Source organism: Uloborus diversus, chromosome 10 (genome assembly GCF_026930045.1).
Source record: "Uloborus diversus isolate 005 chromosome 10, Udiv.v.3.1, whole genome shotgun sequence".
NCBI classification, from domain to species: domain Eukaryota; kingdom Metazoa; phylum Arthropoda; class Arachnida; order Araneae; family Uloboridae; genus Uloborus; species Uloborus diversus.
The window spans coordinates 52091391-52115881 of NC_072740.1; positions in this window are offsets into that span (position 1 = coordinate 52091391).

Consider the following 24491-nt stretch of genomic DNA (forward strand, 5'->3'; position numbering starts at 1 on the left):
TTCATTGTTCTTGTAAAACGAAAATATTGTTTTTTTATTTGTCGAAAAAAGCATTTTTCTTTTTAAATTTAAAATGTTTATTGCATGCTCCAAAAGTAGAGCACTTGAGGGAAACATTTAGTTTTATTACATGTTTTTCGAAAGAACACTTTACCCTTATAAGATTCAAAGTAGGATTTTCTGAGGAATGTTAAATAAATTCAGGTTTTGAAATTTTTTAGAGGTCTAACACTTAATGAGCTGGAAAATTTCCAGACTGGTTTCATAGTGCCATGGTAAATCCCAATTCATTTGCAATTCATAAAACAATTAATTTTTTAACACATTTTGGTGAATTAGCACACCAACTATTACTTTTGTGGATGTTTTTTTTTTAATCCGGAGGAGTTATTTGAGAATAAAAAGCCATCATTTACTTCCCAAGTGGCAAAACCATCTAAGATGGTTGTCAACCGTTTAGACTTTACGTACGCTACCTAGGTCAGAGGTCAACTTTTACAGCTCAACTCTAATTTTTCTGCAGCACTTACTCAAAAATGAGATTTTGAATTTTTTTGTTTCGTTTTATTTGACACACTAGTAAATGTGGTAATGAATATGTCCCTCCTCCACATTATTTTTGTGTAGAAGTCTTTTGTGAGTTGATGGAACAGAGAGTATACAGTGTGTTCCCGTTTAACCTATAAGATCTCTCTTTTTGCAGAAGTTTCTTCTAGATGCATACTTACAATTGAAAAATGGTCAAAATAAGACGCAGAATTTAGACATAAAAGATTTAAAGCGAAACAAAAGTGAAAAAATACGAAATTAAACTTTTTATATGATCCCCAAAACCCCTACATTTTAACTAGGGAAATCAAAAGACTGAAAAACAGTTTGAACAAAACAAATTTGATACTAGCACAAGCATTGTTCACCGAGATATGAAATGCAGCGTTTTGTGACATACACTACTTGACACTGGCGGTCAAAGTCACATTTTGAAGAAAAAAGTTTGAAACTATATGTGTGCATACAGTGTTTTTTTTTTTTTTTTCAAATTCAACGAAGGTTTGTAGCGTGTTTTTTTTAAGTATAATAGCATAGAATTTGCATCTATTTTTTATTAGCAATGAAAAATATAACATCTTGTTTTTACATCGACAACCTGCTATTCTTTTGAAACGGCAATTAGCTCTAATCTCATCTACCACACGCGCCCATAAATTTTTTTTCTCTGATATTTCCTTCAGCTTTGGTCTCAAATGTTTCAAATTTTTGGTGTTGGATCTTTTTTTTCAATGGAGATATTTCTCTAAATATAAGTTAGTGGACTATTTCTGCGTGACATTTATTATAAGGATGATTCTAAAAAAACAGAAAAGCTTGCGGTGCATTCGTTTCGAGAAAAAAATTATGAAAGCAGAAAAAAAGAAGATAGTTTGGAGTTTACATAAATAAAACACGATATCAGCAGAGCGAAATTATTTGTATCTTATCGTAGTTTCGGTATGGTGTCTTTTGCAGGACATAACGGCGAATGACATATTTTCATCTCTTAATTAAAAAAGAAAAAAAAACGCCAAAGCCTTCTAAATCTTGTGTTTACAAATTACAAATATAATTTCTATAAACTAGTTCTATAAACATTCCTACACTTCTATCCTCCAAGGTCTTTCAGCTCGTCACATGTCGTGAACATTACCTTAATGGGAATAGTTGTTTAAATACTAGAGTCTAGTACTTTCAATGAAGAATTTAAGATTTCCTTAGAAACAGCAGCAGTTAAAAAGTTTCGATATAAACTAGTTTTTTTTAAGGATAGGAACCATAAGCAATTCAGTTTGAGTAGTATTATGACGGTTTAAATATCTGTAGAAATTTATTTACTTTGAAACCGATGCATATTCGCTATTATCATACATTTAGCAATCACGATAAGCCTAAAAGAAAAAAAAAAACTAAACTCGAAATACCATGAAATTCTAATTATCTTAGATTAAAATTGATTTAAAGATTGGAGAATAAATACATTCACTTTGATTTGCCGATTTTTAAAGTTTACACTGGTAATTGATTAAATTCGTTCAACGATAGCATAATTAATTTGTGGAATACTGCATTCAGTCAGTAGCATATTTTTTATTTAAGTAAACACAAAGTTGAAAGGCAATTTCTTCATTCGGAGGGGGGGGGGGAGGTCAGGAAGCACCAATTGCTTTCCTGCTAGATGTGTTTAAACATTTCATATTAAGTTTAAACTTAAAATGTAGTGAGTACATACCATTTACGATTAGAACATTGAAATAGAGGGGCTAATGAAAGATTTAATAATCAGCTGTTTACGATTTTTGGAAACCTGTGTACCTAGGGCTGCATTTTTTATTTCCCCAAAACAGAGGCTTTTTTAAAAGTGTGAAATAAGATATGCACGCGTTGTTATATTAATTATCCTTCTAATGATATTAGTATTAATACCCGAAATATAGTAAATTCAGTCAAGTCAAAAGTTTTATAAATTAATTATCGGTACCCTCTGGGCCTTTTCCGTCGTAGAAAATCAAAGGGGAATTTGGTTCGCCTGTATATTTACAGGTGACTTCTCTAGTATTTTTTTTAAAAGTATGTTTTCGATAGATTGAAAATTTGCCACCATCGACTACCAGATGATTAGCCTCCTTTACGTCAACGATGGAATTTTTTGCGAAAACAAGGCAAACAAAAAATAAATAAATAAATAAGGTTGCATGTAAAATACGGCTTAATATTGTTGGCGGTCGATAGAAGAGTCAAAATCATTAAATTCATAGAATATGTGGGTGTGGGGAGCTGTAAACGCGATAAGCAAATCAAGATTTCCACTAGATGCACCGAATCCGGGAGTTATGCACCTGTTTTCAATTGAAATTTATTACTTACTATTAACAAAAACGCCGTTTGTCGAAAAAAAAAAAAAAAAAAAAAAAAAACAAAACAAAACAAAAAAAAAAAAAAAAAAACCTTATTTGTCGACGCTTGATTACAGTAATTCATACTTCTCCGTTCTTTATTTGGACGCGACCAAGGTCGAGCGCCAACAATCTTGAGCTGCAATCTATGTAAGCTTTTCATTTAAGTATCCGTTAAAGGAGGTTTTATTGTAATACATCATTAAAAAATTAAACGTTTTAAAAAGAACGTTGCAAAAGCGCTTATCATAGGATATTTTAATTAATTTACACAACACAATTACAAAAAAAAAAAAAAAAAAAAAAAAACAAGAAAATAAAAGTAGATGACTTTTATTTAACAAAAGATATATTTTTAATTTAATTAATTTGATAAGACAAAAAGGCTTAGTGCGCTTAGAAGTAAAGTTTTAAAAATTCCAAGGTGGGAAAAAACGAAACGAAAGAAAATGAATAAAAGACGCAACCATAGAAACCACAGACTGCACAAAAAAATTAGACGTTTAATAACAAAAAAAAAAAAAAAATCAAAGCAGGAAATAAATCATTAATTATTGGAGAAGCCTAAGAACAAATTGAAAAGTGTTATTAGTCCACATTTAAACAAAACACGATGCACATGTCAAAAAAAAGTGATTTTTCCTTACTTGAAAAGTTAATAACTTTTTTCCTCTTTAATTAAGCGTCTGTATTCTTTTTACCATAGGTAAAAATGTTGTAAGAATGCATTTTTACCGCTTTTAAGAACGAAAAAAAAAAAAAAAAAAACAGCACGATAATTATTTGGAGTAGAAAGATCGATTTGTGGATCAAAAAATTACATTTCGAATAAAAAAAGAACTATTCATTGACGTTTTTTTCCTAATCGGTCTATAAACCTTCCCACCACTTCCTAGAAAAACTGAAAATGTTGACGAAATTGATTCAGTAGTTCCCGCGTTTATCCCATTCAAATTTGGAGTTAGTATTTATATAAATTGTTTCATTTGTATAAAGATTAATGTACTAAGATACATCACTGCACGTAGCGTCATTGCCCAAACGTTAGATTTCAAACCGTAATAAATGGTAAACAAAAGCACTTGCCTTTTAAGAAAATGAAAATATCTCCATTAACCGTATCATATTATTAAGTATTTATTATACAATGCAATCAAATTAGTAGTGAGTTTTAAGCATTTTATTAAAACTGGTTCTAAAAATCGGTTGTGTACCTTGTCAGTTTGCTATCTTTATGGAAGCTTTCCACTGAAATAATATCATACTGATGTAGATCTAGGTACAATGCAACTATCTAGCTCGAAGTACAATGCTGGATGATATCATGCAAAACGACTTTTACTGAAATTTTATATGGAATTGGAGCTTATTCAATATCACATTTACTACCTTATACATCAATCAAAACTATATAAGAAAACTCAAAACTAAGATCAGTTTTTTTTTTTCGACTACATTTATAACGTTTTATGCATATGATTTTCCATTAACTTCTTCTCCTGGCTTTTAAATTTATTACAAGTCTATTAACTCACCCAAATGCGAAAAAAAATAGAACTGAATGCATACCGCAAACAATGTGAGACGGTTCTAAGCACTTATATAGCCATAGGCACACACTTCCCCATTTTATTTTATTTTTTCGTTTCCAATACTTTTTAGGACGATGCTATTTTTAAATATATTTACAAATTATTTATCCAAAATCGAAACGTTTTTGAGAAGGAGCATTTTTAGTGAATTTAAAACAATTTTACTTAAAATATCTTTAAAATCAAAATTAAAGACACACACTTTATTTAATTAACAGCTGAAACGTATAACTAACTATATACACTACATTGTGATTGCGGAATATATGCAGTACATAATAATTGACTTATAGGATACAGAAAACTTTCTAGACATTAACTAGCCAACAGTGACAATAACATTAAAATTAGTTTCATAAAAGCAAGTCATTATTGATGTTGCATTTATAGTGGAGGGGCACTGTATGGCTACCGATTGGATCTGCACTTGTTCATTAGCAGATGTGATGGCTGCAAGCAATGAATCACGAGTACTGAATAAACATGTGCACATCAGTTTTCACGCATAGATTGTTTGGAATGTTTCTAATGATAGTAGCGATACTATCAGAATAAACACGTCACTGTTCAGTTACTAATAAGATGTGAATAAATGGGATATTTGTAAGTTCGATAATATAGTTTTAATGGCTTTTGAATAATTGTGATCTAACAGGTAGAATCGCGACAGCTGTGATTAGAAGCAACATTTGAAATTGCTCTAATTTTGTCTTCTACTTTATACCTTGAAGTTTCAGTTTAATCATTTGATGAAGAATTACGATATATATTTAGTATTTTCGGCAAAAGAAAGAGTGATGACTAGTTGTATGCCTTTAGTTTTGCCTTCGTTGAGTTTTTTTACAGTATTTTTTCGCAAGAAAGGAAAGTCCAAAAGACAATTGAGGCCGTGTGAAGCAAAGGGATGTAAGTGCCAAAATTAAAACTTTAAAGATAATCAGTACAAATTCTAAGGGAAACATTTCCGATGTTTCAGGGCAAGGTATTGTACTATTAGTTCCAGTGGGTGCTGCTATACAGCTTGATTAAGTTTTTTTTTTTTTTTTTCAAATGAAAGTCTACCTATTATCCGAAATTTAAACGCGTTTTCCTCGAAACTTTAAATAGTTCACTTACATCCCTTTTTATTCTCACTGCCTTCTTTCTAGTCTTTATTCCAAGTTATTACTTCCTTTAAACCTTTCTTTTTCAAATGCTTTTAAACGTTTGTCATTTTAAAAATCGCGGTTGTGGATCAGGTCTTAACTACAATAAAAGGGAGTCCGGAGCAAATCTTACTTTTGGGATCCTTTCAATTTATGAAATAAATATTTTTTTTTTATTAAACCTCTTTAAAAATGTTATTATATAACTATACCTGTTATGGTTTATTATTGAATTTTCAACATCTCAGTAGTTAAAATAAAATTTATCACTACCTATTACGTAAAATGTTGTTACTTACTTAGCGGCAATCTTTTTCTCAAGTTCTGAGTTTTATTAATTGGTTTATATTTCAAGTTTTTCCAAAAATGGCTTAAATCACTCCTATCGTTCAGTAACAAGGAATAAGATCGTATGGCATTAGTTTAAAGCAGCGTGAAAAAATCTTTTATATTCTATGGGATACGGAATTCATTTAATAGGACTTATTTTTCATATACATATAATAAATGTCTTATTCACATGACTCTTTGTCGAATAAAACTTTACTTGCTCGCATGAATGATTCACCAAATAGAGCACAAAATTGAGTTACTCTTTTCATAAATGTAGAGAAAATACAATGATAGACAACTAAGAAAGTCTGTGCAAATTCACTAATTTTAGTTTTAGCATGGACTTTGTGAGAATTTATAGTAAATTTCAAATCAAGTTTGCACACAGAAAAAGCAAAGCAGCCTCTAGTTCTAGAACTTGATAAAGTATTACAATAAACAGCATACTGCACCGCAAGTCCCCCCTCCCCCACTTCTTTATATATTTTACAATTTTCTCATGATGGATATTTCAAATCTCTTCACAAAGTAATGAGAATGCTATCTGACATATTTTGTGATAACCACCTTTAAAACGCACAATAATTAATATAATTTGACAGCTCATTTAAACATAATTTGACCACTCACACAAGCCTTTATTATTTTATAAAATTTTAAAAATATTACGATTTTGAATACAGACATACACTATACATAACTCTCAGAAGTTAATTTACATGATAACTTATGTTTTAAAATTAATTGTTTACGATCTTGAATTTGAAAAAATAGAAAATCATTTACTTCTTTTGATAAGATGAACTCTTTATTTAGTGGTTAAAAACCACATGATATCTAATTAACTAATATCTGATCTCGAATGGTTATAGGTGCCATTTCAATAACGTATGTCTTCATTGTTCTTGTAAAACGAAAATATTGTTTTTTTATTTGTCGAAAAAAGCATTTTTCTTTTTAAATTTAAAATGTTTATTGCATGCTCCAAAAGTAGAGCACTTGAGGGAAACATTTAGTTTTATTACATGTTTTTCGAAAGAACACTTTACCCTTATAAGATTCAAAGTAGGATTTTCTGAGGAATGTTAAATAAATTCAGGTTTTGAAATTTTTTAGAGGTCTAACACTTAATGAGCTGGAAAATTTCCAGACTGGTTTCATAGTGCCATGGTAAATCCCAATTCATTTGCAATTCATAAAACAATTAATTTTTTAACACATTTTGGTGAATTAGCACACCAACTATTACTTTTGTGGATGTTTTTTTTTTAATCCGGAGGAGTTATTTGAGAATAAAAAGCCATCATTTACTTCCCAAGTGGCAAAACCATCTAAGATGGTTGTCAACCGTTTAGACTTTACGTACGCTACCTAGGTCAGAGGTCAACTTTTACAGCTCAACTCTAATTTTTCTGCAGCACTTACTCAAAAATGAGATTTTGAATTTTTTTGTTTCGTTTTATTTGACACACTAGTAAATGTGGTAATGAATATGTCCCTCCTCCACATTATTTTTGTGTAGAAGTCTTTTGTGAGTTGATGGAACAGAGAGTATACAGTGTGTTCCCGTTTAACCTATAAGATCTCTCTTTTTGCAGAAGTTTCTTCTAGATGCATACTTACAATTGAAAAAGGGTCAAAATAAGACGCAGAATTTAGACATAAAAGATTTAAAGCGAAACAAAAGTGAAAAAATACGAAATTAAACTTTTTATATGATTCCCAAAACCCCTACATTTTAACTAGGGAAATCAAAAGACTGAAAAACAGTTTGAACAAAACAAATTTGATACTAGCACAAGCATTGTTCACCGAGATATGAAATGCAGCGTTTTGTGACATACACTACTTGACACTGGCGGTCAAAGTCACATTTTGAAGAAAAAAGTTTGAAACTATATGTGTGCATACAGTGTTTTTTTTTTTTTTTCAAATTCAACGAAGGTTTGTAGCGTGTTTTTTTTAAGTATAATAGCATAGAATTTGCATCTATTTTTTATTAGCAATGAAAAATATAACATCTTGTTTTTACATCGACAACCTGCTATTCTTTTGAAACGGCAATTAGCTCTAATCTCATCTACCACACGCGCCCATAAATTTTTTTTCTCTGATATTTCCTTCAGCTTTGGTCTCAAATGTTTCAAATTTTTGGTGTTGGATCTTTTTTTTCAATGGAGATATTTCTCTAAATATAAGTTAGTGGACTATTTCTGCGTGACATTTATTATAAGGATGATTCTAAAAAAACAGAAAAGCTTGCGGTGCATTCGTTTCGAGAAAAAAATTATGAAAGCAGAAAAAAAGAAGATAGTTTGAAGTTTACATAAATAAAACACGATATCAGCAGAGCGAAATTATTTGTATCTTATCGTAGTTTCGGTATGGTGTCTTTTGCAGGACATAACGGCGAATGACATATTTTCATCTCTTAATTAAAAAAGAAAAAAAAACGCCAAAGCCTTCTAAATCTTGTGTTTACAAATTACAAATATAATTTCTATAAACTAGTTCTATAAACATTCCTACACTTCTATCCTCCAAGGTCTTTCAGCTCGTCACATGTCGTGAACATTACCTTAATGGGAATAGTTGTTTAAATACTAGAGTCTAGTACTTTCAATGAAGAATTTAAGATTTCCTTAGAAACAGCAGCAGTTAAAAAGTTTCGATATAAACCAGTTTTTTTTAAGGATAGGAACCATAAGCAACTCAGTTTGAGTAGTATTATGACGGTTTAAATATCTGTAGAAATTTATTTACTTTGAAACCGATGCATATTCGCTATTATCATACATTTAGCAATCACGATAAGCCTAAAAGAAAAAAAAAAACTAAACTCGAAATACCATGAAATTCTAATTATCTTAGATTAAAATTGATTTAAAGATTGGAGAATAAATACATTCACTTTGATTTGCCGATTTTTAAAGTTTACACTGGTAATTGATTAAATTCGTTCAACGATAGCATAATTAATTTGTGGAATACTGCATTCAGTCAGTAGCATATTTTTTATTTAAGTAAACACAAAGTTGAAAGGCAATTTCTTCATTCGGAGGGGGGGGGGAGGTCAGGAAGCACCAATTGCTTTCCTGCTAGATGTGTTTAAACATTTCATATTAAGTTTAAACTTAAAATGTAGTGAGTACATACCATTTACGATTAGAACATTGAAATAGAGGGGCTAATGAAAGATTTAATAATCAGCTGTTTACGATTTTTGGAAACCTGTGTACCTAGGGCTGCATTTTTTATTTCCCCAAAACAGAGGCTTTTTTAAAAGTGTGAAATAAGATATGCACGCGTTGTTATATTAATTATCCTTCTAATGATATTAGTATTAATACCCGAAATATAGTAAATTCAGTCAAGTCAAAAGTTTTATAAATTAATTATCGGTACCCTCTGGGCCTTTTCCGTCGTAGAAAATCAAAGGGGAATTTGGTTCGCCTGTATATTTACAGGTGACTTCTCTAGTATTTTTTTTAAAAGTATGTTTTCGATAGATTGAAAATTTGCCACCATCGACTACCAGATGATTAGCCTCCTTTACGTCAACGATGGAATTTTTTGCGAAAACAAGGCAAACAAAAAATAAATAAATAAATAAGGTTGCATGTAAAATACGGCTTAATATTGTTGGCGGTCGATAGAAGAGTCAAAATCATTAAATTCATAGAATATGTGGGTGTGGGGAGCTGTAAACGCGATAAGCAAATCAAGATTTCCACTAGATGCACCGAATCCGGGAGTTATGCACCTGTTTTCAATTGAAATTTATTACTTACTATTAACAAAAACGCCGTTTGTCGAAAAAAAAAAAAAAAAAACAAAACAAAACAAAACAAAAAAAAAAAAAAAAACCTTATTTGTCGACGCTTGATTACAGTAATTCATACTTCTCCGTTCTTTATTTGGACGCGACCAAGGTCGAGCGCCAACAATCTTGAGCTGCAATCTATGTAAGCTTTTCATTTAAGTATCCGTTAAAGGAGGTTTTATTGTAATACATCATTAAAAAATTAAACGTTTTAAAAAGAACGTTGCAAAAGCGCTTATCATAGGATATTTTAATTAATTTACACAACACAATTACAAAAAAAAAAAAAAAAAAAAAAAAACAAGAAAATAAAAGTAGATGACTTTTATTTAACAAAAGATATATTTTAATTTAATTAATTTGATAAGACAAAAAGGCTTAGTGCGCTTAGAAGTAAAGTTTTAAAAATTCCAAGGTGGGAAAAAACGAAACGAAAGAAAATGAATAAAAGACGCAACCATAGAAACCACAGACTGCACAAAAAAATTAGACGTTTAATAACAAAAAAAAAAAAAAAAAAAAAAAAAATCAAAGCAGGAAATAAATCATTAATTATTGGAGAAGCCTAAGAACAAATTGAAAAGTGTTATTAGTCCACATTTAAACAAAACACGATGCACATGTCAAAAAAAAGTGATTTTTCCTTACTTGAAAAGTTAATAACTTTTTTCCTCTTTAATTAAGCGTCTGTATTCTTTTTACCATAGGTAAAAATGTTGTAAGAATGCATTTTTACCGCTTTTAAGAACGAAAAAAAAAAAAAAAAAAAACAGCACGATAATTATTTGGAGTAGAAAGATCGATTTGTGGATCAAAAAATTACATTTCGAATAAAAAAAGAACTATTCCTTGACGTTTTTTTCCTAATCGGTCTATAAACCTTCCCACCACTTCCTAGAAAAACTGAAAATGTTGACGAAATTGATTCAGTAGTTCCCGCGTTTATCCCATTCAAATTTGGAGTTAGTATTTATATAAATTGTTTCATTTGTATAAAGATTAATGTACTAAGATACATCACTGCACGTAGCGTCATTGCCCAAACGTTAGATTTCAAACCGTAATAAATGGTAAACAAAAGCACTTGCCTTTTAAGAAAATGAAAATATCTCCATTAACCGTATCATATTATTAAGTATTTATTATACAATGCAATCAAATTAGTAGTGAGTTTTAAGCATTTTATTAAAACTGGTTCTAAAAATCGGTTGTGTACCTTGTCAGTTTGCTATCTTTATGGAAGCTTTCCACTGAAATAATATCATACTGATGTAGATCTAGGTACAATGCAACTATCTAGCTCGAAGTACAATGCTGGATGATATCATGCAAAACGACTTTTACTGAAATTTTATATGGAATTGGAGCTTATTCAATATCACATTTACTACCTTATACATCAATCAAAACTATATAAGAAAACTCAAAACTAAGATCAGTTTTTTTTTTTTCGACTACATTTATAACGTTTTATGCATATGATTTTCCATTAACTTCTTCTCCTGGCTTTTAAATTTATTACAAGTCTATTAACTCACCCAAATGCGAAAAAAAATAGAACTGAATGCATACCGCAAACAATGTGAGACGGTTCTAAGCACTTATATAGCCATAGGCACACACTTCCCCATTTTATTTTATTTTTTCGTTTCCAATACTTTTTAGGACGATGCTATTTTTAAATATATTTACAAATTATTTATCCAAAATCGAAACGTTTTTGAGAAGGAGCATTTTTAGTGAATTTAAAACAATTTTACTTAAAATATCTTTAAAATCAAAATTAAAGACACACACTTTATTTAATTAACAGCTGAAACGTATAACTAACTATATACACTACATTGTGATTGCGGAATATATGCAGTACATAATAATTGACTTATAGGATACAGAAAACTTTCTAGACATTAACTAGCCAACAGTGACAATAACATTAAAATTAGTTTCATAAAAGCAAGTCATTATTGATGTTGCATTTATAGTGGAGGGGCACTGTATGGCTACCGATTGGATCTGCACTTGTTCATTAGCAGATGTGATGGCTGCAAGCAATGAATCACGAGTACTGAATAAACATGTGCACATCAGTTTTCACGCATAGATTGTTTGGAATGTTTCTAATGATAGTAGCGATACTATCAGAATAAACACGTCACTGTTCAGTTACTAATAAGATGTGAATAAATGGGATATTTGTAAGTTCGATAATATAGTTTTAATGGCTTTTGAATAATTGTGATCTAACAGGTAGAATCGCGACAGCTGTGATTAGAAGCAACATTTGAAATTGCTCTAATTTTGTCTTCTACTTTATACCTTGAAGTTTCAGTTTAATCATTTGATGAAGAATTACGATATATATTTAGTATTTTCGGCAAAAGAAAGAGTGATGACTAGTTGTATGCCTTTAGTTTTGCCTTCGTTGAGTTTTTTTACAGTATTTTTTCGCAAGAAAGGAAAGTCCAAAAGACAATTGAGGCCGTGTGAAGCAAAGGGATGTAAGTGCCAAAATTAAAACTTTAAAGATAATCAGTACAAATTCTAAGGGAAACATTTCCGATGTTTCAGGGCAAGGTATTGTACTATTAGTTCCAGTGGGTGCTGCTATACAGCTTGATTAAGTTTTTTTTTTTTTTTTTCAAATGAAAGTCTACCTATTATCCGAAATTTAAACGCGTTTTCCTCGAAACTTTAAATAGTTCACTTACAACCCTTTTTATTCTCACTGCCTTCTTTCTAGTCTTTATTCCAAGTTATTACTTCCTTTAAACCTTTCTTTTTCAAATGCTTTTAAACGTTTGTCATTTTAAAAATCGCGGTTGTGGATCAGGTCTTAACTACAATAAAAGGGAGTCCGGAGCAAATCTTACTTTTGGGATCCTTTCAATTTATGAAATAAATATTTTTTTTTTATTAAACCTCTTTAAAAAACACTCTTCATCTTATTGAAGTCGGTCCCAAAATGCCTTACAGCTGCAATACTTAGTTTTCGCAATAATAGAGTTGCAGCATTGTTTCGTAAACGTTTTTTCGTAATTCTTTTCTAAGCGAAGCACAGAGCTAAAATTACTGAACTTTTTTTGTGAAAGCATTAAAAATATCTATTAAAACTCTTTATACTTTAGATAAAATATAAAGAGTGCACACGTACTTTAAAATCGAGTTTGCTTCCAGACATCGTGAAATTAATAAAATACATTAGTAATCACGCATTATGTATTACTGCCAAACTAAACCCCAAATTAAACTGCTTCGGCTCGATCTGTCGAAGGGAAGTGAAACATAAGATTTGAAATTATTTTCGAAATGATTGCAGTTAATCTTTAGCAACATATTTTTCTACAAAATTAGAAAAATTTGTTTCATACTGATGTTTTAATTTTAGCATATTTCTTTTAGAAACATGATTATTTTTTCAGCACTGTACTTCCAATATTGAACTCTGCCAAAATTCAGGCTTTTATTTCATTGATAATAAAAAATATCAGTCAATATCATACACACTTGCCATGTCCCATAAATATAGTTCTCATACTCTACAAAATCTAGAGGTAAACTGATTACATATCTCATTTGAGCGCTTTTTATAAATTAATATAAATGTCTTTAGACATTTGAATCATTGATCATTTAAAAATTATCAAAACAATGTGAGAAACACCCTAAAAATGTAAGTGTGCATTTGAAGCAGAACTACAATACTGGTCATATTATAATACTCCTGCATTCTTTAAAAATTATCAAAAAACATATTACATGTTGTACTCCAATGTAATATTCATGTTACTGTAGTTTTTATACCTACATATGTTCCTTTATGTACCAAACATTAGTCGTAAAAAAGGGTATAAATGGGTTTAGGGCATATTCTCCAAAAATGAAAGTTTTTGAACTAAGTGTATTATGTTTGATCATATCATATGAGGAAAAACACATTTGATTTACGTAGTTTGCTTCTCAGCTGTATGTTATCTGACTGTGCACATGCATAGGCTTAAATAAAAACGTGTTAGAAACCGGTTAAAAACAAAGAGAATCTTCTAGGTAGGAATTTCGGTTTTCTTTCAAACAAAATAGTTATCAATCGAAGGTCTTCTGCAACTTTGCCATAAAACTAGCGGGTTGTAACTTGCGGCATAGAGATCATTTACCGAAAATTTCCGTGCGTGAATTACAATTAACTCTGAGGACGAAAACTGAGGAATACTGAATAGTTTTTTGCCTGCTTATGTCCTGGGAAGTCTCAGAAAACTTCAAAACCTGAAGATAAACATTTTTGGGGGATATATAAATAAAATAAGCTCAAAACAATCAGTAAAATTCGTGCAGACTTGATTTGAAAAGTGAAACAGGATTGTCTTATCATAAAGGTTCTCATCCAAACACAACATCAGTTAAATTATGTGCCCCTCTGCTTTTTACATCGTTTCTCAAGCCTATAAATGAAACAATGACAAGCAGCTACTATTCCATAAAGCTATATCATTTCATTAAAGTATTTCATAACAATAAATTTAAATTGCTTCTTTTTACAAACTATTCTACTGTCGGAGTTTTATTAATCATCCGGATGACAAAAAAGTGTTCATTCTTGTAACTCAGCCGTCATTTGTATGCATTCCAAGATACTATTATACCTGCCAAAATTGCTATGTGAATAATCGTGCAAATCTATCACTTGCCATATCGTGGGAAAAGAACCGTTGGAGTAGTATCCTGTGTCTTCTGTTGTTCTGTATCTTTCAAGAAAGTAACAAATAATGTAAACTACCTCTCTTTTTTCATACTGTGTTACATTATTCATGCGTATAGGGGATCATTTTATATCTTCATCTTTAATGTGAGTGTAGCGGTTTTGAAATCATATCTTCCATTTACACTCTGTACTGGAGACAGAATCTATTTTTAAGTAAGTATAAGAATCATTATAACTAAGATTATAATCTTAGTATATAAGTATCTTAGTATTATAATTTACAATATGCAATATAAAATAATACAACTCTAGTTTTTCTTTTTTTTTTTTAGTACAGTCGAACTTACTTATAGCGAGCACCAAGGGACCACAGTTTTTACTCGGTATAACCGATTGTTCGGAAAAAAACGAGTTCTTGTCAAAAAGTCATAAAAGCGCATACATATTTCCTTTATTAATTTTTATTATTTATTTTTTTGAAAAGTAGCAAATAAATTGGTAGTTTTGCTTCGCTGTCTAACCACTCTTACGTTGCTTAGAAAAATACTCGTTTTTCGAAAAAGATAGTCATTTGCAAAAGGTTTTTCTGAGTATGGAAAGTCATTAAGTTTGTTGAGAATTATTCCACTTTAAATATTTTATACTTTTAGTTATCGTCTTCGCTTTCATTATTATTATCACTTCATTAGCTTGAAATTGAGCTAATATATCTCCGAAAGTATGTCTCGGAACTGAAAAATCGGAGTCTACATACATAGTAAAATGCTCTCTATGCGTTCAAATGCGTCTCTACACCTCAAATGAAAGCAAAGAGACATCTAAGAGAATCTTTTTCTTACTTCGTATTTGAAATTTTTGGGCATTTTTTGTCAATTTGGACAATTTAGACAGTATAAATACAACTTAGATCGTGAAGAACTCTGCTTACCGTAGTTCAGTGAAGCCGTAATAATGTTAGAGTAAACCGGGTTTAGTTAAACTTGAAAATTTTAATTTTCAAGTTTAATTTTGTTGAAATATTTAACTATAAATTGTTGCTAACAAATACGTGATAACACGTAAACTATATTTAATATTTCAGCTTAGTTTTTTTTTCTTTATTGAGTACAGGAATATAATGATATGCAATAAAATGGCAAAATATCCATAGATTAAACTATACATATTATCAAAAAAGAAGACGAAAAAAACTGGAAGAAAAATGTATTTTGAAAAACTTTATAAAATATTGGAAAAAAAGCCTAAGGGATGCATTAAACTATATTAACATTTCTGCAGCTGCTTTCAGACTTTTTATATGCCAGGTTTTTCTATTGGTTTTACGAAAGTTTTGGTCACCAGTTTTTTTATCGGCTTTTCAAGATATTTTGAATGTATTTCCCTATGGCATTTTTGCTACTTATCTCGAAAATATTCACTTCTTTTTATCCTGCAAATGCAAATTCATGCATCAGATTATCACTGCAAAAACGATCTATCTAACGTCGATATTATCAATGTGTATATGAAGTTCAAAAGTAAACAGTTCAACGAATTTTTAATGGATTTGTTTTGTTTTTTTAAATCCTAAACTCCACATTTCTAATGACCGATTTAAAAAAATTGATGTAGTTAATAAAGATTAAAATGTAATGTTCAGCATTACAAACGTTTCGTATTTTACTAGTTAGTAAAGGTAGTTATTTAGCTTGTGGCCGGTAATTGAATTTGGAGTGTTCATCCGCGTATTTCTACTAATATTAATCTTATTTAGAAGTTTACAACAAATCACAAAGATGATTTACAACAATGAGCAGTTAACATTATTGTCACTGTACGTGATACGTATTATTCCAGAACTTATTTCATCATTCTTTCTATCTTTAGTTACGAAAAGTGTACAGTGCACACGTAAAAATATAATAAGAGTGTGGTTAAAACTTTAAAATAAAAACAAAAATGAGAAACAAAAATATGAATGATTTGAAAAAAATATTGTTAATAGCTTTTTTATGAGCGCAAGACATTTTATACGCTTTAAACTAATCTGGGTTTTGTTTCTTCAAGTTTATGCCAATAGATGCAATAACACTACTAGCATGTGAGTGAGCCAGTTAAATATAAATAAAATGGTTATCGACTTACTCCAGCCTTAATGGCTATTACGTTTATTTTTTAACACGCTTTTATTAGCTTCACTTGTATGTTTGTGAGTAACTCTCCTTTGGACTAAGAGCTAGCGGTTACTGTTAGTACATTCCACCTCTTTATGAGCGTTCGTGGCCGAGCGGTCTACGGTACGGGGTTTCGCTAACTTCCACCTCCGGGAATCAGTGGACGTGCGTACTAATCCCGTCTGCACCGAAATTAAATTTATAATCTTGCAACTCAATTTTCGTCCACTTTTTGCGATCGGATTCTTTTAAAATTTGGAATGCAACCTCAGACCCGATGACAATGCAATATTCTACAATCAAATTAATTTATTAACGATAGGTTATTAGTTTATTCTACTTAGCATGCTTTTATTAATAACTTGTATATTTGCGGGTCTAACTTTCCTTTGGACAAATAGCCAGTGGCTTATTAGAATTACTTACAACGTACAAATCAGAGCTGCGGAGTGTAACAATGTTTGCACATGAATTTACCAGAAAGCATTCAAAATGACTGATGCAAATAATGCAATAGAATACTAAGATACATTCCATTATAAAAATCGAACACACGCACAAAGATTTCATTTAAGAGTTACAAGTGTTAGCAAAATTTAGTATCTAAATCTTATTTAAAAATAAAATAATAGTTTAAAAAACTAAAAAAAAAACACACTTTTATAGAAAAATGAACTAAAAAGTTAAAACTAATCTTTGGATGACAAATATAAAGTAATTGACCAAACACTTAATTTTACTGTAATAGAAAAAAAGCGTGGGGGGGGGGGCTTCTTATCAGTTGTCTTAAATTTCTTCCACTTGTTATTCAAGCAAAAATGTAAATAGGCAATCCCCCATGCTTTTTTTTATTGCACTAAATTAAGTGTTTGATCAATTACTTTATATACTTGTCATCCAAAGATTATTTTACACTTTTTAGTTCATTTTGCTACTAAAGCGTGTGTTTTTTAGTTTTTAAACTATTATTTTATCTAAACTAAGCTTCGGAAATACTTTTGCAACGTGGCATCTCAGCCAGAGCTCGGCACCCTCCCCCTACCCAAAAACAATACTTTGTAATTACTTGTACATTTATGCAAATTTAACTATAGCTCGATACCTTGGTTTATCGAGAAAAACTAATCCTTTCTTTTCCAAACATTTACCTAAAAGAGTTCTTAAATTAATATAAGTTTTCACCATTCCATTATAAGGCTTTCATATTGACGTCACTAAGGTAATTAAAATAAATACCACTCTACATTTTCATAGCTTTAAACGCTTCAAAACTTCACTCAGTTTCAAATTAATCCCGTTATTACACGGTAATTAATATTTATGTTAAGATAATGATAAATGTTCCAACTTTTATAGGGAAAGATGTTAATTTTGTCTTTGCTAAACTTTTACGGAAATAAAAATACTGTTTAAATTCTTTGTTTTTTCATTTGCTGTAAAAGCATCATGTATAATGAGTGTTATTCATTTAAAACCAGGATTATAAACGTTATTGTCAACATTAAAATGTAACTCAGATTTTAATGGGGGATTAGTATGCTGCAGTATTAAGTGATCCTGACGCGAACTATAATATTTTATGTGTTTTTGCTGATATATTTTAAACACTTTACCGATAGTCTACCTTCTTTTATGTATACCATAAATGTAATTAGGAAATTCAATGTTTAGAAACTTTTACAAGTGTCATTTTAAAATACTTTTTGTCTTTTTTAATTGGTCATTAATAATTATTAACTTCTCTCAATAAATTCTTTATCTCTTTTTAATTCATTCCAAAATAAATTACAAAGCATATTTGATCAATTTAGCTTTAAACACAATGTGTACAATGTTCTTTTGTATCAATGATTTTATTTTATAAAATTACTAACAATATGAGTTATAAGCTCGTTAGTCATGTATAGCAATTGAATACCGGAACAAAAATTCAATACTTGTGTTCGGTATTTTTAAAACGTGATACCGGAATAACGGTATTAATACCGGTATTTAAAATTTCTCAAAAATTGCTTGAAAACATATTGTTTCGTTGACACATTTCATAATTTTGTACAAAAATTGTATTATTATGGAAATGTATTGTGAAAAAATATAAAATAAAGGAACAAATGTTATAATAAAAAATCAATACTAGTAAAACACATAATGCATCTATTGAATTGTCTCTAAGCCTGGAACTCATTTTAGTGCTCAACTTTCCTACAGTTGAAATTACTCTTTCTGAATTCACGCAGGTCGGTGGTACTGTTAACAATGCGTGATACACCTACTCTAATTTACTTGCCTAAAAGTATTTTATCTTCAAAAAAATTCGGTCTGTTGCATGTCATTTTAGGATAAACCCTTTTGTGTGTGTGCGTGTGTGTTTCTTTCGTATTGAGTGAATTTCTATCATTTTTGCAATTTAAAGCTAGTTGAAATTTCTTACCTAAGACACGATAATTTTCCAATATTAACATTATTTTCTCTCTAACAGGATAGGTTTGTGTTTACTTTTTATTAGCCCTTTGGTTTTAAATTTACGATAAACTTGACTAAATTTGATCTTACTTAAAATACACCGCCAGCTCAATTATTCCATCCGAGGACTGCAGTTTCGTGCTTTTTAGCACTCATCAGCTTTTAATAGGGATCACATGAGCTGGAGGCGAAAAATCTCTTAAGGGAGCCAAGAGAGCCAAACCAACTGGTAGCTAATGCAGAATTAACAAACCAGATGAGCGACCGCAGCAATGGTGCGGTTCAACTCAAAGATTGATGGCAAAGCTAAGGTATTCTGTAGTAAGTTACCGCCCTAAATTTTAGGGCGGTAATAATATAATTTCTAAATATTATCTTGCCAAGTATGAAGCCAATAGCGAGACGGCCCGACAAACAAATACTGGTGCCAACAAATTGTCATTATAATGCAAACAAGAAATAGTTTTTTTTCAAAACTTTGCACAGTTAAAACACATATTTAAGAAAAAAATCATAAAGCATTCCTACAACTGATAGTTTGAATAAATTGTTCATCGGACAAGGAAGGGGGGGGGGATTCAAAATTACACTCGAAATTAACTTTCCCAGAAGGGAAAATGAGCGATCAGGGAAATGGAAAAAATAAGTGCACAAAATACTTTTGTTTAGTGATGTTCTATTAGTTCATGCTTTTGAAGGTAATGTTTTACATCAGTAGATTGATTTCGGTTCTGTATGATGAGAAAATAAATGTACATTTAAAATATAAGTAGATATTTAATAAGTTAAATTGAAAATTCTTGAATTAAAACTATTTATTATTTTTGACTAATACCGAAAATACCGGAATTTTTCTCAGCAAATACCGGCATTACGAAATTGCAAAATTGCTCGAAATACTGGTATTCTGTATACCGGTATTGCAACCCCTAGTCATGTACATCTATATATAAAGTTTCGCTTTATAACAATTTAGACGTATATTTTTTCGTTAGCAACTACATGTAGGCAAAGTAACCTACTGCTAAATTTTGTAGTGAAAACAAAGAATTATACCAATTGGTTCTCCCTCTAGCCGGAGCTCAGGCGGAATTTCGAACAGGTGTATACTAACCTGCTCGTTTTACAGCAACTAGATGCTAAAACCTCACCTATTTGAGGAATTATCAGCGAGGAAAAGCCACACCAGTACTGCAAATAATAAACTTCTCGCATGACTGAGAGGATCCTCTCATTGGCAGTTAAAAGAATAAAGCAAACATTTTAAATTTTCAAAAAATAAACGCAGATTTCTATGAGCTTCAGAACTTTTGAACCAGTAGTCATGTAAGTTTACAAACACACTTTCACTGTTCCTCGAATTTTTACAGCAACCGTTGTTTACAATACAAACAAATGAAAATTTTTCTGCGAAGCTGTTAATGTAAAACTTGATCCATGAGCTTTGAACGAGAAGTTGAGTAGTTAAAGAGATTTTTTTTTCAAAGTGAGAAAGAAAAACCAAGTTTTCCGTAAAACTCATCAAAAACTTGATTTGCAGCTTTTGAAGGTTTGGAGGAGCAGTGCGTAATGTGGGAGGGATTATTGTTTCTTTTTATTTATTTTTGTTTTACAAAAATTATTTACGGTTAGCAGAAAATTAATTTTTTATGAAATCGCCTTTTGATGGCCGAAGTTTCCTTAGTTCCAAAACTTTTCTCTGCATGCGACGTTTTAGAGAAGTGCCAAAAGATAGCCTTCCTGTTGTAAAAAAAATATAAAAAATATGCACAAAGTGGCTTCTAACCATGAAAATGTGGCTGTATAAGAAATTTAAAAGTGTATACTGGTTACTTGCTAGATGCTAAAAAAAAAAATTGGAATTTTCAAGCCTACATTTATGTAAGGGTGTTTCAGTTAAATGTTTCAGAACGCCTAAGATGGTTAGGGTGCATCCTGACGGCTCGAAATCATATAGCAATGGAAGGTCGGAAATGCTTTCCTAAAGCTGCGATGTACACAGAAGCACCATAAAAAAAAAAAAGAGACCGCTAGTGAAAAATCTTGAAAAAATTTACATGTAAAGTTGCGAAAGGTACATGGGTAAAAGTAAGTGTTCGAAGTTATTTTTCTCCTGGTTACAACGCACACCTCACATCTTCGGCGCATGGAACTCCGAACAGTCTGGAATACTCCTGGCTTGTAAAAAATTTCTTAGGCTGGGAAATCATTACCGACCCCCTATTGCTATATACTTTCGAGTCGTTAGGATGCATCCTATCCATCCTAAGAGTTCTGAAACATTTAACTGAAACACCCTGTACTGTTTCTGAGAAACCTTTAATTCTTTCATATGCCTCTGAAACCCGTTAAGCTCAAAAGTAGAAGTTGAAATTTTGAGGAAATGTAGTTTTCAATGGTGGTACTCATCAACAGCAAAAAAAAAAAAAAAAAAAAAAAAAAAATCAAATAGGTGTTGTTGAACATAGTACACCCAAACCTCTTTTTGTGCGATTTTGGTTGTGCGAATTATAAAATATATTTATAAAACGAGCGGATTTTTTTTTATAAAACGAGTGCGATGTAGTTTCTTCAAGTGATGACAGGGGCATCACGACGGGAAGTCACTGTGACCTCCCAAAAATTTCTTTATTCGGGAAATTTTTCAGGAGTCGGCAAAATTATCATCACTTGGCTTATTTTGATTTCGTTTAAATATAACATTTTGAGTTATTTTCTGCGTGAGACTTTTTTTTTATGCGGTCCCTATCCACCGCATAAAAAGAGGTTTGGGTGTAGTTCATATCGTTTCAAAGAAAATCCGTCCTGGAGTAAAGCAACTTAAAATTTCTGTTCAAAATTGAAAGTGAGAATTGACGTCCATGTTGTCATCTTTGCGGGCCAGGAATTTATTGGGAATAACAACGATGAGTCTATCACTTCTTTTCCTATGAATTTTCGCACATGTTAAATTCAAGAACTTTAATGACTATTTAATTTTCCTGCCTGAATTGACATGGAATTCACCGTGGGAAAAATTCTCATAGCAGAAGAATTTTCCCTTTTCAAGAAATCCGCAGACATGCGTTTGTAAACTTTGTGTAAAATATTACCCCACGGTTTCATAGTTTACCAACTAGTAAATGCATTTTGAAAAGTATTTTAATTTCAAATCAGGTTTTGAACAAGCAAATGGATTTAGTGTCCGTAAAAAAAGTGTTTTATGTAGAACTACAGCATATAAACATTTCTTATCTGTGATTTAAAATATATCAATTTTTTAAAGCAATAAAAAGTAGCAATCTGGTGTTTAAATAAAAATTTAAAAAAGCCAATACACACTATTTACTCTTCATTTTCGTTTTGTTGATGCTGCTTTAAGATGTTTTACGAAGATTATTGTACTTCAATTGCATACGATGCAGATAAAATGCTATATCATTAAAATGTAAATGTAAAAACTTTCTAAATTTTAAAGTTTTAATTTGTAAAAATTGAGTATACTACTTAACATTTTGTTGAACAAAATTATTTCAAGATGCTAAATCTGAAAAACAGATTTGCACGAACAGTGTAACGTTCATATAAAATTAAGTAGTATAAGATAATAAAATATTAGTCAATTATTATGAAAAGAAAGGGACTTTTACATGCAAAAGAAATATTACACATTTTTTCGACAGAAATGAGAAAGAAAGTTAATACAGTTTAAAGTTGGACGACATTACACTGCAATAAATGCTGGCTTTTATTATTAACGCTTTCATCATCTTAATAAACTGAGTATTCCGTTGAGATCATTTTTCTTTTTTATACAGGAATTTTGATCCCTGAAGAACATTTTTTTATTTTCTTCTTGAACATTTATACCGTGTTAGCTTTTGTATTATAAAAATAATTGGCTCTATTGAGTTGAATGACTTCATATGCTCTTCATTTGCATAATCCTCTTAACGCGGATTGCTTCCATAAATTGACTTAGCGTATAAAAATTGCACATGTATGTATTTCATCCATTTTTCAGTTAATTATAAGCCATTATTTTACTTATATTTTGCGAATAAATTACAGACCTATTCGATATCAAGTACTTAGTCTTTAAACAAATGTTGCATACGGAAGCTTTTGAAGTTCTGGAAAAGATAAATTAGCGTGCCTTTTTTATATTGCATGTTTTATATGCCTTATATTTTGGAGTGCAGTTACAGATGAAGTGTTACTTTAATAGGTAAGGTGTATTTTTAAAATAATAATAAATAAATAAGTAAAACTTTCCTTTTACCCTCAAAAGGAATTTTTTTTTCTAAAATAATAGCAGCTGTTTTTAACTATAATACAAGACTAAACGTATTGATTGTCCAATTAACTTAAACAATATTCTCATTAAACAGTAAGTTACCGCCCTTAAGTCAGGGCAATGGGAGACCTACACTCAAATACCTACAACCTGGTTATGCCATCCAGAGACTGAGGTTTCATCCTTGTTAGGGACTCATCAGGCTGAAATATACAATAACCGATCTGGAAACAGATGTCCTTTCATTGAAGCTGAGAGTAACAACAAATTGGTAGCTAAAAAAATTGAGCAAGGTAAAAGTAGGCAGCAATGGTACGGTTCAACTCTTGAATTGAAGACAAAAGTTTTTTTGGAATTAAGCAGTAAAGTACTGCCCTTAAATCAGTGCTGCGGCAAAACTGCATGTAATATACCAAGAGCCCGCTAATTTCATCTTTCTAGACTAAGTTTCGTCCTTGGTATGGACTCATCAGTCTGAAATTCACAATAACCTTTTAATTTATTGTCGTACCGTAACAGCTATTGGATACAAAAGACTGGTGAGCCCATAACAAGGATAAATGCCGTGTCTGAATGTCATAACTGTGCTGTTGATGTACTGCATGTAGTTCTGCATTAGACCTGACTTAAGGGCGGTAACTCTCTGCTTAATACGATAAACTCCCGATTATCGGCGCTCGGAATATCCGCAGGTCTTTTTATTTTTTTTCAACGGTCATTTAATGTTTTTTAAACTTATGATTATGTTATTGTTCGTTTTCCGCTTTTGCATATGAAGCAATGAGAAGTAAAGAGATGTAAGTGGCACAATAAAAAAAAGGAGATAACCAGTTCAAATGGTAGGGGAACTTCTCCTCTGTGTTGGGGCAAGAGATAGTACTAGTAGCCCTGGTAGGTGATGCTGCACAGCATGATTTAGAAAAAAAAAAACCAATGAAAACCTACATAGGAAGTTATCTTTATACGCGTTTTACTCAAAACTTGAAAATATCCACTTACATCCCTTTGCTTCTCACTGCCTCATTTGTATATGTTTTTACATTCAACGTTGGTAGATGCAATGTAGCAATGTTTTCAGCT